The 18,082-nt window shown below is 36.0% G+C and overlaps 1 pseudogene; it reads left to right on the top strand.

Annotated features, from left to right (window-relative positions):
* The first annotated feature begins 12,649 nt into the window (after window positions 1–12,649).
* LOC102860826 lies at window positions 12,650–13,044 on the top strand (annotated as a pseudogene).
* Window positions 13,045–18,082: the final 5,038 nt, after the last annotated feature.

Raw genomic sequence — 18,082 nt, 5'->3', positions numbered from 1 at the left:
TATCATGCTTTGAAGGGTAGAGCAATAGTGCATGAGAAGACCCCAGATGAGGTGGATTGATACAGTAACTAGGGTAATTAGGGTAGATACTAGTGACAGTGAGACTGGTAGATAGAGATTGGTAGACTCAAGATAGAACAGGGTTCAGATTTATTGTGCATAGGGTTTTTATGAGTCAGTGTCAACACAATGGCACAGGCACATAACAACAATATATGATAATGAGACAATGATATAATGGACAAAGTTCAAGCTTCACTAAGTTATTGGCAAAAAATATGGACCCAGGAATCAGTGGGATATCAATTGATACGTTTCAACTAAAGGATAGAGCCCTGGGCACTTTCACAATTCTGTGCCAGAAAATTCAGAAAACTATTACCTGGCCAAATGTTTGGAATTCATATTTGTTCCTATTTCTATGAAAGGTCATCAAACAGAAAGTAGAAATTATTAAACAACATCATTATTATATAAAAGCAAAGTACTACTGAAGATTATTTAAAATCTGTTATAGCAACACATTGACAGGGAGCTGTCAGGATTTCAAGCTGGATTTAGGAGAGGCCATGACACTAGGGATATCATTGCTGTTGTCAGATGGATCCTGATTGAAAGCAGAGAATACTGGGAAAAGGTCTATTTGTCTTTTACTGACTATGCAAAGGTGTTAGACTGTGTGGATCTTTACAAACTATGGCTAACAAACATTGAGAAGAATGGGAATCCCAAAACACTTTATTGTGTTCCTGTGAAACCTATACCTATACCAAGAAGCTGTTCTCTGAGTACAGCAAAGTAACACTTCATGGTTTAAAATCAAGAAAAATAGATCTCAGAGGTGCATCTTTTCTCCATACCTGTATTGAACAATCTCTACGTTGAACAAATGATTTTATGAAGAAGAATGTAACTAAGGAGCTCTGGTGGCCTACTGGTAAGAAGCTGTGCTGCAATCCCAAAAGCATGAAGTTAGAATCTACCAGCATTATTACCTCTGAAGACCTGCTAGAAGGCCAGCTATGAGTCAGTCCCTACTGGAGATCACACAACAATAATAACAACAGAACAAGGGGATGATTCATCAAAAGCCTACATTATGCAGATGATACAAGGTGTCTGCTGAAAATTAGGAGGATTTGAAACACTCACTGCAGAGTAAGACTAAAGACCTCAATATGGGTTATATCTCAACATAAAAAAAGACAAAAATCCTCCCGCATTACTGGACCAACATACAATTTTATGATAGATGGATAAAAAATTGAAATTGTCAATGATTTTGTCTTATTTGAATCTATAATCAATACCCTTACTACCAGTCATGAGTAGATCAGGAGATATATTTTTAGGAAAGTCTGTTGTCAGAGACTTCTCAAAAGTACTGAAAGGCAATGATGTCAGTTTAAAGACTAAGACATTTGTTTGTATAAGAATGAGAGAATAGATGCTTTTGAGTTGTGATGTTAGTATTAGAGTGGTTGTGGAGAAGAGTATTGAACATACCACTAACTACCAAAAGAACACACAGATATATCTTGGAAAAAGTTCAACTAGAATGCTCCTTAGTGTAAAAGATGACAAAGCTTTGCTTTCCATACTCTGGGTATGTAGTTAGGAGGGGATTTTCCTTGAAAGGGGAAATTATGCTTGAAAAAGTGAAAGGTAATCAAATGAAAGGAAGATCTTCAACAAGATGGATTGATACAGTGACTGCATCAATGTGCTCAAGTGTGTCAGAGATGATAGGAATGGCACAGGATAGGACAGGGCTCATATCTGTTGTACGTAGGATCACCATGAGTCAACTTGATGACACCTAACAACAACTGACAGCAGTAAGGACACTGGACACAGAAATGCAACTGAGCTTTAAGGTTGTCAATGTTTTTATTGTTGTATCAGAACTGACCCATAGCTGACCCCCCCCACAAAGGGTCGCCTGAGGCACAGAAGAAGATTGTCCATCTTTGTCTTATGTAGCATTTGGTGGATTTGAACTACCTACATAAAGTATACTTGATTCAAGCCATGCAAAGGTTGTTGTTGTTGTTGTTATGTGCCGTCGCTATGAGTCGCAGGCGACTTGACGGCACATAACAACAACAACAACTTTGCATGGCTTGAATCAAGTATACCTTATTCTTTAAACTGGCTTCATTGGTTCTTAGTACTTTGAATAGATCCTTGACAACAGATTTTCACAATTCCATATGTCTTCTGCTCCTACTTCTCAGGGTGTTGATTATGAATTTAAGTAAGATGAGATCATTGACAGTTTTAATCTTTACTCCATCTATCATGATGTTTCCTATTGACCCAGAGGTGAATTATTTTTTCTCCTTGATGTTGGAGATGTAATATATATTTAAGGTTGTAGTTTTCGATCTTCTCATGCAATATGTTGTTGTTGTTATGTTCCGTTGAGTCACCAGTAACTCATAGCAACCCTATGACAACAGCTCTGAAGCCTGCCGTATCCTGAGCCAGTGATACTGTCTCAGACACACCTACTCCCAATACCCCAATTACTGTATTAGTCCATCTCATCCAGGATCTTCTTCTCGTGCACTGTCCCTCCACCATTCTGAGCATGATGCACTTTTCCAAGGACCAGTTTTTCCTGACCACATACCCAAAGTATGTGAGATGGAGCTTCAAAATTCTAGCCTCCAAGGAGAAACTTGGTTTCAAGGAGAAACTTTGTTTTACCCTCTCAATACAGACTTAGAAAGTAGTTTTATAGACCTCAGGGAATATGTTGAGGCTTTCCAAATCCTCTATGGAAATCTAGTTTCCCAGGATCATTTTCTTATATTTTTTTGGCTAGATTCTTGTTTTGTCTGAATTTTTTTATACTATTAGGCAGCTGTAATCTATCCCCACTGAATTTTCTTGCTTTCCATAGACCTTCTGTGTAGGTATGGTTTGTTTTGGTTTTTTTGTTTTTTAACTTAGCCATTAAAACTTGTTAAAAAAAACCCTACCAGTGAAGGAATTTTTCTTTTACTTTTCAAAGAGAAGAGCAAACTGGGAGGTGCGGAGGGTAGGGAAGATGTGGGCAGGGAGAAAAATGCAACAATGAAAGAATGGAAATCCAAATGGAAATCTCTGTAAATGTTCATTAAAATTAATAATTTTTTTTAAAAAAAAGCCCTGATGACACAGTTCATTGAGTGTTAAAATGACACCTGAAAGGTCAGTAATTTGAATTTAAGAATTGCTTTGCAGAAGAAAAGATGAGACAGTCTCTACCCATAAAGACTTGTAAACTGAAAAACCAAAATGTGGTTGCCATGACTGGATTTAACATAATGACGATGGGTTTGGGTTTGATTTGAATCTTTATAAAGGATATCTGATGGTGCAATGATTAAAGAATTTTAAAGAATTCTGCTGTTAGCCCAATACTTAGTTGTTCAAAGCCACCAAACACTCTGTGGAAGATGGAAAGGCAGTCTGCTTCCATAAGGTTTTACAGCCTTGCTAAACCTATGTTCCATTCAACTCTGTTCTACTGGGTTTCTTTTTAAGTTGGAATCTGCTAAACTGCAGGGCCTTTAATTAGGAGTTCTGTAATTATCAAATGGCATCAGTGTCCAGGGTGGCTATGAGGCTTCTTATAAAAGTGGGGAAGCTACTTTCTTAGGTAATGAGGCGACATACAAACTCGGAAATAGGTCAATCTTTTTAGTTTTTTGGGAATATACCGGATGTTCATGGCTACCATTCTACAGAGTTGGAAATTAGGATCCAGTGTCCCAAGTAAAATCCTAACAATCCCAGTATTTTCACCAAATTGGTATCGCTCTTGTTGAGCAAATACTTTTCATATTTTGTCTATGCCTTTAGCTAATTTATAGGCTCCGAAATATTTGATACATTGTGTGTGTTTGTTTTGTAAAAGAATGATTCACAGATGTTTTTATCACAAGTTCTGGAAGGCTGATATTTTTAATCTTAATTCAGAATAGCTTGCAAACATTAAACACAGGAATGGCAGAATATTCTCTTTCTTAACCTCTTTCACTAGATCCATTAATTAATTAATCCATTAGTCATATGTGCTACTTCCAAAGTCGCAGCAGCTGATACTTTAAACACTTTTTTCCTACTGGATCTTACGGATTGGCAGAATTCCATCATCTCACTCCAGTTACTCACTGCACAACAGTGGGATGGGTGGTGTGGGGGTGGCAACAAATACAACAGCAAAAAAACAAAAAACCCACAAAACACACAAACAACAAACCCAAAGCCAACATAAACATATAGGCAAGTCTCAGGTTCAAAACATCTGACTTACAGCCAATTTATACTTGTCTTCTAATGATATACCAACTAGTCTTCACGTTGAAATAATTGAATAAATTCATACTTTGAGTATATTCATCTGAATCTCCTTCATTTATCCTTTTCGTACTGCCTGGAATGAGCCCAATCCCATCTCATAGTCCTTTATTTACTGCATGTGCAGCTTTCAGATCACTAAAAGCTTTTGAAGCTTTGCTTACACTAAAGTTAAATGAGAAATTGCCTACTAATTAGGCTTTTAAACATTGGAATGATTCACATTCACAACCTGGGAATTATCTGGTGTTTAGCTATCCTTGCTGTTTTCTTGTTAGGATTTTTTATTTGTTTGTGTGTTTTCTCTATCTAATGCAGTAAGCCACTTATGGTGCTTTGTGAATTAATAATGATAATATGGATGCCAAATTGCTTTCATTATCAAATTACTTTGCACATTAATGGCATAGAAGAGTATATATTTGTTTCTAATCTACCCAAGTTATTTTGACATAGAGTATTTTTCTCGTTGTCTCACTCAAGACAACCTTTAGGTTGTTGAGGGGCTCATGTCACCACATAATTTCAAATTTCCAACTAGATAAAGTTATATTCCCCTAAAACATATATCATTTTTGCTTACATTTAGTTGATAAAATTTAGTAATATATATATGGCTAGCTTTAAATGAATCAGGAAATTGCATTAGTACCATTTGCCCCCTAGAAAAGGAGATTTTTTTAAAGGAGAATTTTTACAAAATCCTGAAATTATTCTCCCAGAACTCTAATGATTCTATTAAGAAGCAGACAGAATAAAATATTTTTGTTGTTATGCCCTTTTTATTTCTCTTCTATTCCTTGTATGAGCATTAATATATCAGAAAAGAAGGGTTATTTTTGTTGGCTTGTAACTCTAGCCTAGAGATAAAAAAAATAGATTTTATATCCAATGCTAGCTTAGCTAGATTGATAACAATTTCCCAGAGCAATGTGTTGAGACGTATTTTGAAGCCACTTCAAAACTCAAGAAAAAACATGGCCATGAATCATTAGAATGTTTCAGTTAAGTGAAACTATTATAGACATCAGAAATAGTTAAAAATTTTGTTATTTACAACTCTTACAGTGTGAATAGCCATTCATGAGTAACAGCAGAAATGTGGTATAAAAATATATGTCAAATGTTAATTTTTATATAAAGCATAATAAAAATAATAACTATCAAAAGAATAAAACTACCTTATCTCTCAAAGAAGAAAACAAACAATATGAAAAACTGATTGTATGAGACTCATAGCAAAAATTACATTCCATTTTCTCCATAAGTTTACTTATTTGAATTTTATACATTCAATGATCTATTGATCACAAGTATCTTTAATAAAAGAAACACAATGAGCAAAACCACATGAATTCCACCTCAGAATCTATAAGTGAATCATATAAAATGAATCATTGGGAAAGTTTAAGAGCAACAGTCACAACCAGGCCAGGTGCTGACTTTAGAGCAGACATTAAGTAATCTTGTGCAAATGCAAACTGAAGCTGAATAAGAGTATAACAAAGTGGAAAAAAAATAACCAAAATGCAATCTTATGTCTATCCCACTTGAATTAAAAATCATCTCAAGAATTTAAAAATTACTTAAAGCATCAAATATTAATGATAGAAAATCTGATGAGTTGTGGGATGGCGTCAAGAATATCACCGTGAAGGGAGAAAAAGGTCATTCATTACATAGAAAGAGGAGAAAGAAAAGACTAAAATAGATATTAGAAGAGACTCTGAAAATTGCATTAGCGCTTTGGGAAGTCAAAACAAAGAGATGAGATGCAAAGGTGAAATAAATTAACAGAAAATATCAAAGGGCAGCTCAAGAAGACAAAGCAAAATATTGTAAAAGAATGTGCAAAGAGCTAGAATCAGAGAAGAAAAAGAGGAAGGCTCCTCTGCCATTTCTTAAACTGGAGAACAGAAAAACAAATCCAAGCCTCTCAAGTTGCAATACTGAGAGGCAAAATCTTGAATGGTACAGAAAATATAAAAATAAAATGGAGGGATTACACAGAGTCATTGTACCAAAAAGAATTGGTCAACATAGAAATATTTCAGGGTGTGCCATATGATCAAGAGCTAATGGTCATGAAGGAAGAAGTTCAAGGCGCTGAAGGCACTGGCTAAAAGTAAGGTCCCCAAGTAGATGGGAGGGGCTATTTCTAGGCTGGGGAGATGATCAGAACTGCTGGATTCTGCAAAGGTGTGGTTTTCTGGTTGAGGTTGAGACTAGAGTGTGGCTCTAGTTTATAATAGGGTGTGAGTTGATGGGATTTGGCCTTGCTTTGTGGGTCACCCAAATAAAACATGTTTGGAAGTAGGAGTCATATCCACTTCCCAAAAAGCTTACCTCCAAAAACTCTATGAACTTGGAGAAAAGATGAAAGTTTTCTGTTCAAGACGTTAATTTTATAGGGTTGCGAGGGACATCTACAACTATATGGCACTTAACAACAAAAACAAAGTCGATGTGATATCACGTTAATACAACTAACAGATGTATCCCTCAATGTGCTCAACAGTCTGTGTCAGGAAATTTGGGAAACAGCTACTTGGTCAATGAACTGAAAGATACCCATATTTGTTCCCATTCCAAAGAAAGATGCTGCAACAGAATGTGGAGCAATGTAATATAATTAACATACCAGCAATATATTGATAAAAACAACCTAAAAACAACTAGAACAGCTCATTGACAGATAATTGTCACAAGTTTAACCTCAGTTTAGAAGCAGCTGTAGCACCAGAGAAGTTGCTGTAGATGTTGTGTGGGTCTTGACAGAAAACAGAATACCAAACGGTTATTTGTGTTTTATTGATTACACAAAGACACAGAGTCTATGGATCATAACAGACTATAGCTAGTATTGAGATGAAAAGAAATCCCAGAACACTTAATTATAATCACACAAAACCTATACCTAGACCGGGAAGCAAATGTCCTAACAGAGCAAACGAATGCTGCAGAATTTAAAATCATGGAAGGTGTATTCAAGACTACATCCTTTCTCCACACCTACTCAATATGTATTCTGACCAAATCTTTAAAGAAATCAGACTCTATGAAGAAAAAGGTGACATCAGGACATGAGGAAGGTTCATTAACAACTTGCATTATGCAGATAACATAGACTTGCTTGCTGAATGTGAGAAGGACTTGAAACACTTCCTGCAAAACATCAACTACATCCTTCAATATGGATTATATCTAACATCAAGAAGTCAAAAATTCTTCACCACTGTGTGGATAGGGACCATCATGATAGATGGAGAAAAGAATACAATTGTCAACAATTTTATCTTACTTGGATCCATAATCAGCAACCTTGACGCCAGTGGTCAAAAAATCAACCGATGTATTGCTTTGGGAAAGTCTATTGTAAAGGAACTCTCCAAAGTACTGAGGAATAATGATGTCAATTTGAAGATTAAGGTGTTCCTGATTCAAGTCACATCATTTTCAATCACTAGATAGTGTCTGAGAGCTGGAAAATTGATAAAGATGACATAATAATAATTAAGACCTTGAGTTGTGGTGTTGGAGAATAGTACTAAATATCTTGTGGACTATCAAAAGAAAAAATTAAATGCCTTGGAGAATGTGCATTGATACTTCTTCTTAAAGACAAAAGTTAGAGGAGCTATAACTCATATTTTTGAGTTGCTTTGTTAGCTTCTGTCAAATCAAGTATGACCCTATAGTGACCCTATGGACAAAAGATCTGAACGTTGTCTTACCTTATGCCATCCTTACACCTCCTGATATACTAGATCCCATTGTGGCAGTCACTATGGTAAACCACCTGGTTGAGGATCTTCCTCTCTCTAGCCAACCCTCCAGTATCCTAAGCATAATGTCCCTCTCCAAGAAATAACCTCTTCTAGCAACATGCTCAAAATATGTGAAATGAAGCCTCATCGTCTTTGCCTCCAAAGAACTCTCTGACTGCAACCTTTCCAAGACAATTGTTTGTTCTTTTGGTAGTCCATAGGATGTTCAGCACTCTTCTCCAACACCACTTCTCAAAGGCATCAATTATTTTTCTGTCATCCTTGCTCATTGCCAAACTCTCAGGTGCATAGCAAGTAATTAGAAAGAGCATGACCTGAATCAGACACACCTTAGTCCTCAAACTGACATGATTACTTCTTAATAAGTTGGAAAAGTCTATAACTGCAGACTTTCTCAGATGTTGTTAGGTGATGTTATTAGAAATGGCTTTTCTCTGGAAAAGGTACATCATACCTGGAAAAGTGAAGCCTTGGAGAAAGAGAAGAAAACCGTCAACGAGATGGATTGTGAGAGTGACTGTAACAATGGGCTCAAGTATGTCAGAGATGATGAGGAAGACACAGAATAGAGTTCAGATCTATTCGTAGGATTGCTGTGAGTTTTAATCAACTCAACAGCATGTTACAAAATGTCAACATTTGTTAAATTATGAACTTTGACTTGAGTTTAAGGGAGCACTTTTCTGTCCAAAATTAGACATAGGTATCACTTTGTCTATATAATAAATTATTCACCATCATCTGAAGGGGGTATTAAATATTTAATGAAAATGTATGCATGGAACTTTCCAAGGACATTATTAAAATGGAAGCTGAAGAAGGTTATGTTCTTTTTTAAAAAAGAAAAGTATTTCTCTTGGCTCTATTCCCACAAACTCTTTGTATTTATCTCTGTATTGACACCTGATTTTATTTCTTCAAATGATTCTTCTCACAAACTGCTCCCCAAATCTCATAAGATGAATTCCTTTTACTGCTACTTCTTGTTGTCTCCCATTAATGAAATGTTATTTCTATCAATGAATTTGACCCCAGAAATTGAGAAACACCTTTCTATTGTCAATAAGTCTCTTATTACATTTTTTACAGTGTTTCTTCATTCTTAATGGATCACAGCATGGATATAATTTAGGATTAATATGAGACATCACTACATTTATTTATCTTATCATGAGAGGCTTAATGGTAAGGAACTGTTGCCAAACCAAAGGCATTTGTTCCAAATCCACCAGCTGCTCTGTGGAGGAATAATTGCACTCCAGTACAATTATTGTATCTGAAAACCCACTGTAGGTTCAGCTATAGAGTTGTTTCTGACTAAATTGTACATAACAATAAAAAAATCAACATTGAATTTTTCAAGAAACCACCTTTCCAATGTCAATACTGATATGAGCATAAGAGTATTTAATTCTTAATGGGTATGTGAGTCTTTGGTTTTTTAGTATATATTATTAAAATATCATCCCTAGATCAAAGTGACAATATTTGAATCTTATCTACTTGTGTAAGATTATAAATGTCATAATTGTATACTGTGTGATTGAACTTATTATTGTATTATTGTTGGAAATTGTGCTCTAAAATTATTTTCTTGTCACATTGACTAATTCAATGTGCTCTAACATTGGAAATGCATTCATTCCTTCAAATAAAATATCTAATTTTCATCTTATTATGGCATCAGCTGAAAGCACAAGAGCTCGTCATCTCAATCAAGTCCAATTTTGGATGAGGCTCCTTGGGTCTATTTTTTTTAGTGTAGTCCATTTAACATGGACTGCCAAGAAAACAAACAGATTCTTCGTAGAGAGGATTAAACCAGGCTGCTCCTTGGAGGCAAGGATTCTGGGGCTTCGTCTGACATACTTTGGACATGTTGTAAGGAGAGACAGGTCTTTAGAGAGGGACATCATGCTGGGTAAAGGAGAGGGACAGCGCAGGAGGGGAAGACCCTCTATGAGGTGGATTGATGCAGTGACTGGGGTAATCTGGATGGGTGTGTCAGAGGCAATGAGATTGGCACAGGATAGAGCACGGTTTAGGCCTGTTGTACATAGGGTCGCTATGAGTCACAAACGACTCGACGGCATATAACAACAACAACAACAGTCCATTAAAATACAAAGATCTCTGTATTAAAGAGAGGGGAAAAAAATGCCTCCATACACTCTAAATGCCTGGTAAATTATTTAAAAGAGCAGTACTTTATACTTTCCTATGATAAATTTGGTAAATGATGATCACACAAGAGTCCTCACATGTTTTGTAGTTTCTTGGGTAAGTCACTATCTTATTGCTAATGGATAAGTTTCCTTCTCTCTTGAGTCTGCTGCTAGACTCTTAGTTATTTCTCTGAATAATCTAATTTCACATAAGGTGTGATGTATGTTTGCTCTTGGATGGTTTGCTTAGACTAATATCTTCCCTCAAAAGTTGGAAAGTTTATGTTCCTTACTGTGTTTCGTTCTAAGTTAATAATTGATTCATCTATGTTATGGAATACTTTGCAAATTCTCTGCAATTTTTTAGCTTTCCATAGTGTTTTGTGATACAAAAATAGATAAAGTATATAAATATACTGAATATAAGTTTATTTGTCCATTCATTTCTTGGTATGTATTAAGTTTACACCAGTCTTTTTATTCCTATAGTGATATCCTAAACATGAGTGTGCATTAGCTATATATTTTCCACTTCTTATTTCTTTGAGATATTTTTACTAATAAAATTACTGGATGAAAAGACACTTCTATTTCCAAATTTTGGTTGTAATTACTGTTGAGTTCCATTAAGTTGGAACAGGCCCATAGCCTTCCTTCTAGCAGTTTTCAGAGAAAATAAATCACTTGTAAGGAGATTTCCCATCCTTCTTCCATAGAACAGCTGCTGGATTCAAACCATGTGCCTTTGGGATTTCAATGCACCTTCTTAATTACCAGGAAACTAGACCTCCCTAATTTTTGGCACCAAATCGTGTTCTATAGTGGTTGCACTATTTCTTAATCTCATGAACAGTGAATAAGAGTTTCAGTCTCTCCACACAATTTCCGGCAATTGGTGCTTTTGATCTGATTAAACTTGGCTATTGTTGTTGATGTAAACTGGCATTTCATAGTTTTATTCATTTGCATTTCTCTAATGACTGATGAGAAAGAACATGTTCTCACCTGTTTATTGGCTACTTTAATTTTGTCTTTGGTGAAATATCTGTTCGTGTCGTTTAATGTTTAGCTATTAATAATTAGGTTATTTTTTGTGTTGTGGGTTAAAGTTGTCTACTAATATTAGAAATTAGTCCCTTTTCTGATATGTTATTTCAAAATATTTTATTCCAATTTATAGATTCAATTTGGAAGGTCTTTTCATCAATAAGATTGACCATTCACAAACACTGAAAATTATATTATGAGAGGTAGAGACCAAACTAAAAGTCAATCAAAATGAAGAAAAATATCTGCAAATATCCTTTAGTAATTGGAACATGAAATGTATGAAGCATGAATGTATGAAAACTAGAAGTTGTGAAAAGTGAAATGGAACACATAAACATCAACATTCTAGGCATTAGTGAGATGAGATGGATGATTTGACCACTTTGAATCTGATAATCACATGATATACTAGGCTGAGAATGAACAACAGAAAAATGGTATTGCGTTCATAGTTAAAAAGACAGTTTGGACATGGAGGAGGGATTGTGTAACAATGAAATAATTTTTCTTTTACTTTTCAAAGAGAAGTGCAAATTGGGGTTGGGGGAGAGAGGTGGGCAGGGAGAAAAGTGCTACAATGAACGAATGGAAATCCAAAGACTGCAAATTTTTCTTAAAATTTTAATAATTTAAAAAAAATAAAAAAGAAAATTTCAAATTCTATCCTGAAGTACAATGTTGTGACAGGATATTGTCCATACATATACAAGGAAGGTCTACTAATATGACTATTGTTCAATTATAGCTCCTACAGCTAAAGCTAAAAAGGAGGAAATTGAAAATTTTTACCAAATCTCTCAATCTAAAATTCAACAAACGTGTATTCAAGATGTGTTAGTAATAACTGGTGAATGGAACACAGAGATTGCAAACAGTGAAGAAGGAATACAAATCAGAGGATATGGACTTCGTGACAGAAATGAGTTTGAAAATAGTGATCAAATGTTGTATGTTCAATAACTTATTCATTCATTGCAAATATCTGTTTTTAAAAAAACAAAAACAAAAAGCCACAAATGGTTGCTTTACATATGGACCTCACCTGATGTATAGAATAGGAATCAAATTGACTGCAAGTGTGGACACAATAGTTGGAGAAGCTCAGTATCAGCAATCAAAACTAGGGCTGGGGGTGAGCTATGAAACAGACCAATAATTATGTGCAAGTGCAAACGGAAGCCAAAGAAAATGAAAACAAGTCTGCACGAACCACAATATGATCTTGAGTCTATTTCTCCTGAATTTAAAGATAATCCTAAGAATAGACTTGAGCTATTTCACCAAGAACCCGCTAACATGGGCCGCATTAGCACCAAAACTGAGAAGAATGCTCCCAGGTCATCATTGAGAAATACTACACGCACCTGGGTAATGACTTCTACCTCAGCAAGCGTGTGTGCGAGATCGCCATTATTCCCAGCAAGAAACTCCGGGACAAGATAGCAGGCTATGTCACACATCTGATGAAGTGGATTCAGAGAGGGCTTGTGAGAGTCATATCCATTAAGCTTCAGGAGGAAAGGAGAGATAATTATGTACCAGAGGTTTCAGCCCTGGATCAGGAGATCATTGAAGTAGATCCTGTTACTAAGGAAATGCTGAAACTCTTGGACTTTGGCAGTCTGTCCGACCTGCAGGTCACTCAGCCCACACTTGGGATGAATTCCAAAACACCACATGGAGCCGTTTGAGTCTGTCTGCTGTGCTATAATATGTTCAATGAACTTGGGCAAACCAGCCTTCCCTTTGTCAAAAAAAAGAAAAAAAAATCGACTTGAAGCATTGAACAGTAATGATTGAAGATCAGATGATTTGTGGGATGATATCAAGGATATCATCACGTATGAGGAGGAAAATACATCATTACAAGACAATGGAGAAAGAAAAACTAAAATGGATGTCAAAAAGACTGAAAATTGCACTAGAGTGTTTAGAAGCCAAAACAACAGAATAGATGCTGAAGTTAGAACTAAAGAAAATATTTCAAAGAAAAATTTGAGAAGACAAAGCCAAGTATTATAACAGAATATACAGAGAGATGAAAAATATATATATAGTCAATAAGATTGACCATCCACAAACACTGAAAATTATATTATGAGAGGTGCAGCCCAAACTAAAAGTCAATCAAAATGAAGAAAAATATCTGCAATTATCCTTTAGTAATTGGAACATGTATTGTATGAAGTATGAGTGTATGTATATATATAAAGTGCAGCCAGAGTGCTCTTTTGAGGTGAAAATAATAAAGTATCATCTTACATAATACAAAATTTGATAGGAGAGGCTGTTCCTTTTCAGAGGAACATCATGGGAGGAAGAGTGTGGGTTCTCCGAAAGAGAAGACTAGCCTCAACCAGATGGGTTGACACAGGGCTTCAATGTGCTCAAGGATAGGGCAACAGGCTAGGATAGGGTTCAAATCTATTGTTCATTGAGTTGCTCTGAGTCACACTTGATTTGAGGACATCTAACAAGCACAAAAACAATGTTGGCTGCTGTTGCACTTGTATCTTAGAGTTACTAATGAAAGTTTGGGCACCGGTGTCTATTTAACTGATTGAAGTGACTAGCTACCGGAGGGGTAAGTAAGGACCTAATACCAGCACAGCTGTTCTCTCTTTTCCCCAAGGTCCTTCATCCATTTGACTGGAAGAGCCTCTACTAGTGGAGATAATCTTAACTAACAGTAGGCAGCTCTGCCTAAAGATCTCAAGATCTTTGGCCTCAGAACCTCCATAAAGGCTTCTGATAACTGTGGATTGTGTAGGTTTATATTCTTTACAATCTTTTGAGATGTTGAGAGGAAGCAGAATTGCAAGGAATGCTATTAAGAGGATGTGTTAAAGATAGCAAAAGCAAAACAAACAAAAATGAAAAAACCACCAATCAAACAAACAAAAAAATAGCTCTCTACTTATAATTTGACTAAGACCACCCACCGTTCCTGAGCACAGCCTCATCTAAGCCCAGAAGCTGAAGAGAGTGTTTAGGAAGCTCTCAATTAGTGAGTAGGCAATTGCACTGATAAGCTGACATCTTTCTGTCAATTCAAATCCCTCACTGGGTCCACAGGAGAAAGACAATCTCCTATGGTTTACAGCCATAAAAATCCAATAGAGAGGGTCAACTATAAATTGTTTATGACTCAATGACAGTGAATAAGTGAGCAAGCTTATAATTTGCTACTCAATTTGCTGTCCAGGTTATTAGTTAGATTGTTCATAAACTCAATAAAAGTGGAAGGAGAATTGAGATTACATCAATAAGAGTCTCTATTAGCAGAGCTGTTCAAAATGTAAAATCTGATTTCCCTATTCTTTTTTACTTCTTGCAGTCACTATATCACAGATTTACCAACTGTATAATTAGCAAAGTTTTAACCAGGTCACAGTTCACTTACTCCACTTCACTTGAACTGTTTCAATGAATCTTTATTGTAGTGAGAAATCTATTAAGTTCTCTTCTGGTCCTAGTACATTGCTTTCAGGATTTCAAGGCATTCCAATAGGAAATATTGCCCCGGTTTCTTCCTCTTCTCTGCCCCAGGATGTGCTCTCTATCTACCATACCCTCCCCAAGTTTATCAATTATTTTTTTATATATATTTTCTCATTTAATGCTTTGAGTTCCAAGGTATCAGCCGTGTATGTTTTACTTTATTTTTGTTGAGATTTGTAATTTGTGCTTCTTTTTCTTCTCATTGCCTCATAGTTTTTAATCATATTTTATATGCTTGCTGCTATATTTGTTTTCTAACTCTAAAATTTGTTGATACAGAATGATTTCAAGAAGTAGCATATGATTAAGAACCAATGGTCCTAAAGGAAGAGTTCAGGTTGCACTGAAGGCACTGGCAAAAAATTAGTCTCTAGGTATTTGTGAGTACTACCAGAGTTGAGTAGTGTTTCAGTTAACAAAATTAGCCTTGGACATGCTCACTCATTTATGTGAAAAAATGTGAAGAGATAAAGATGATGGGGAGAGAGGTACCTGCAATTCTGCAGGAGGGAAACTGCTCCAGGTGGGTTACTTGGCCATTACAAAGTAAGTCCACAAAACAGCACAACAGACTTCAGGAAAAGGGTCTGAAATCAAGGAAGAGACTCATTCTTAGATCACCACAATTAAGTATTAGGGCAAGAACTTCCTGACAATGTCCTGGACAGAAGTTGTTCAAGTTTGGGAACCTGGTCAGGATATTGTGCAGACCTAAGAAAACAATCAACTACAGGAAAAGAGGCTGTGATCATGTGAGAGACTGACTCCAGGACCCAGAATATTGTGGTGCTGGGAAGTATAGAGACTGCAACTCCCCAGGAGATAATAGCTTCAGGCAGGCTATCTGGATGCTACTGGGACAGATCAAAGAGGAGAATAGAATTTCAGACAGAGGACTGTAATGAGATAAGAGCCACACTACCAGAGTCAACACATTCAAGTGCTGGGGAGGGAACTACCTCTCACCCCTCTGGACAGAACCTGCTCCAAGTCAGGAACCTAAATTTTCCATTCTGCAGACCAAAGAAGACCATAGACTTCAATAGAGGGACCAATGATAAGGTAAAATTGCCTTGGGGCTACACAGTAGACCAGAGATGATCTTGAAGACTTTAGGAAAAGCAAACTGTCCTGCTCTACAGACACAGAAAGGATTTCCCGTTGAGCAAGTTCCCCATTCTCATAGATGGAACACTTTAAGTCTGCAACTAATCATTAGGATCATGAAGATAAAGAATAGTCAACCAAGCATGCATACACCACAGAAACGGCCTAAGATATACCAAAAATAACAACATAATATCGAAAAAGCAGCAAGCAGCTTCAAACACTGAGGAAAAAAAAATAAGTACCTTTTTAAAAAAGCAGAGCACATCGAAAACACAACGATTACCCCAGTCACTGGAAAGCAGAAAAAAATATATTGATGTGGAGGCATAGGGACAGTAACAGAAGAAAGTAAAAATTATGGAAGAAAGAATAGAAGACATAAATGTAGTTAATACCCCAGAAACAGGGAATCAGAAGACATATATTGATGTGGAGTGCTATGAACAGCTATAGAAGAAGGTGCAAATGATGAATGGAAGACATAAATAGAACAAATAATTCAGGGAGAGGGGAAAAAAAGAATTAGATTTGATGTAGAGGAATATTAACAATGACGGAAGAAATAAAAAAATTTGGAAAACATAGAAACTATAGATAAAAAGGTACATTAAAAAATATTATAAGACAGACAGGGTAAAGGAACACAGTATTGCAAATACAGAAATTAATGGAAATGCAATCCAGAATAGCAAGAAGAAGCCTGCAGAAATTGTCAATATGCTGGGGAACAAAAAACAAGAACAGAAAATATGGAATACAGAGGCAATGAGCTGAAAGACAAGAATCTCAATAGGAACATATTAGAAGAAAGATCATAAAGGACGTGGAACGGAAATGGGGGGGGTCAACCAAAAAACCCCTTTACAATCAATCCTGTGAGATAATATCAAAGGAACAGCATACATATGGTCAATTCCAGAACATGAGGAGGCAGAGAAAGCACTAAAAATATATGGAAGAGGTACTAGAAGAAAACTCCTCAGGTATCATGAAGAATGAGAATATCCTCATTCAGGAAGCTCAGTGTACCCCAAATAGACTAGAACCCCACAAGAAAATAACAAAAACATTTTAGAGTCAAATTCTTTAAAATCAAATATAACAATAGAATATTAAAAGCAGCTCTACAATAACAAAGATTCATCTACAAAGGAGAAAATGTTAGATCAAGTTTGGGTTTCTCAGCAGAAACTATGCAATCAAGAAGACAATCAATGGCATACATAGAAGGTTGAAAGAAAAACAATTGCCAGGCGATGATCCTGTACCCACTAAAGCTGCCCATCTAATATGAAACAGAAATTAGGTAATTTACAGTCCTGAGGCCTGTGTTAATTATGTCTGGAGAGAACGTTGTTCTAAGTGGTGCAGCACTTCTCTGTCAGTTTGCTTTACTGATATTACTTGAGTTTGCTGTGATAATGAATATGTGCTACTCATGTGTGAAACTCCAAAACGATTTTCCATTATAGACATGTTTTGGTGGAGTTCTCTTATTAAGACAGATTAGGAAAGAGGATAGACCATCTACTTAAATAACAGGCTTTGAAAACCCTATGAACACAAAACAAAGAAGATAGTTACAGCAGTTAATGGTAGAGTACAGACCAAAAGTCATTTGAAATGAGGAAAATCAATAATAAAAAACCATCATTTTCCCCAACTCTCTCCCCCCCAAATCACTCTTCTTGAAAAGAAAAACTTTTCCATTGTTATGCAATCCCTCCCCCCAAGTCCACTCCACTATGAAGCCTTCACTCAACTTCTGTAAAAACAAGAATACCCACTGATATATCCCTTTTAAACAGATCTTTCCCTCATCTGTTTCAGCGCAATATACATCACTTCTCCCCTCCTTTTCTGTGTTCCCTCAACCCTGATGTCAGTCCCATTTTACAACATTGGCCCTATGCAATATTTGTCCTTTTGTGACTGAGATATTTCGCTCAGCATAATGTCTTCCAGGGTCATCCATTTTGCATAATAGTTCATGAGTTCCTTGTTTTTCAATGCTGCACAGTATTCTGTTGTGTAAATAGACCAGAACTTTTCTATCCATTTATTTGTTGATGGGCATTTAGGTTGTTTGCTATTGTGAACAAAGCCTCAATAAACATA

Source organism: Elephantulus edwardii, unplaced genomic scaffold (genome assembly GCF_000299155.1).
Source record: "Elephantulus edwardii isolate Elephantulus edwardi_28Jun2011 unplaced genomic scaffold, EleEdw1.0 scaffold00136, whole genome shotgun sequence".
Classification (NCBI taxonomy): Eukaryota; Metazoa; Chordata; class Mammalia; order Macroscelidea; family Macroscelididae; genus Elephantulus; species Elephantulus edwardii.
The sequence above is the reverse complement of the archived record's forward strand: the minus strand, read 5'-3'. Positions and strand labels throughout refer to the sequence as shown.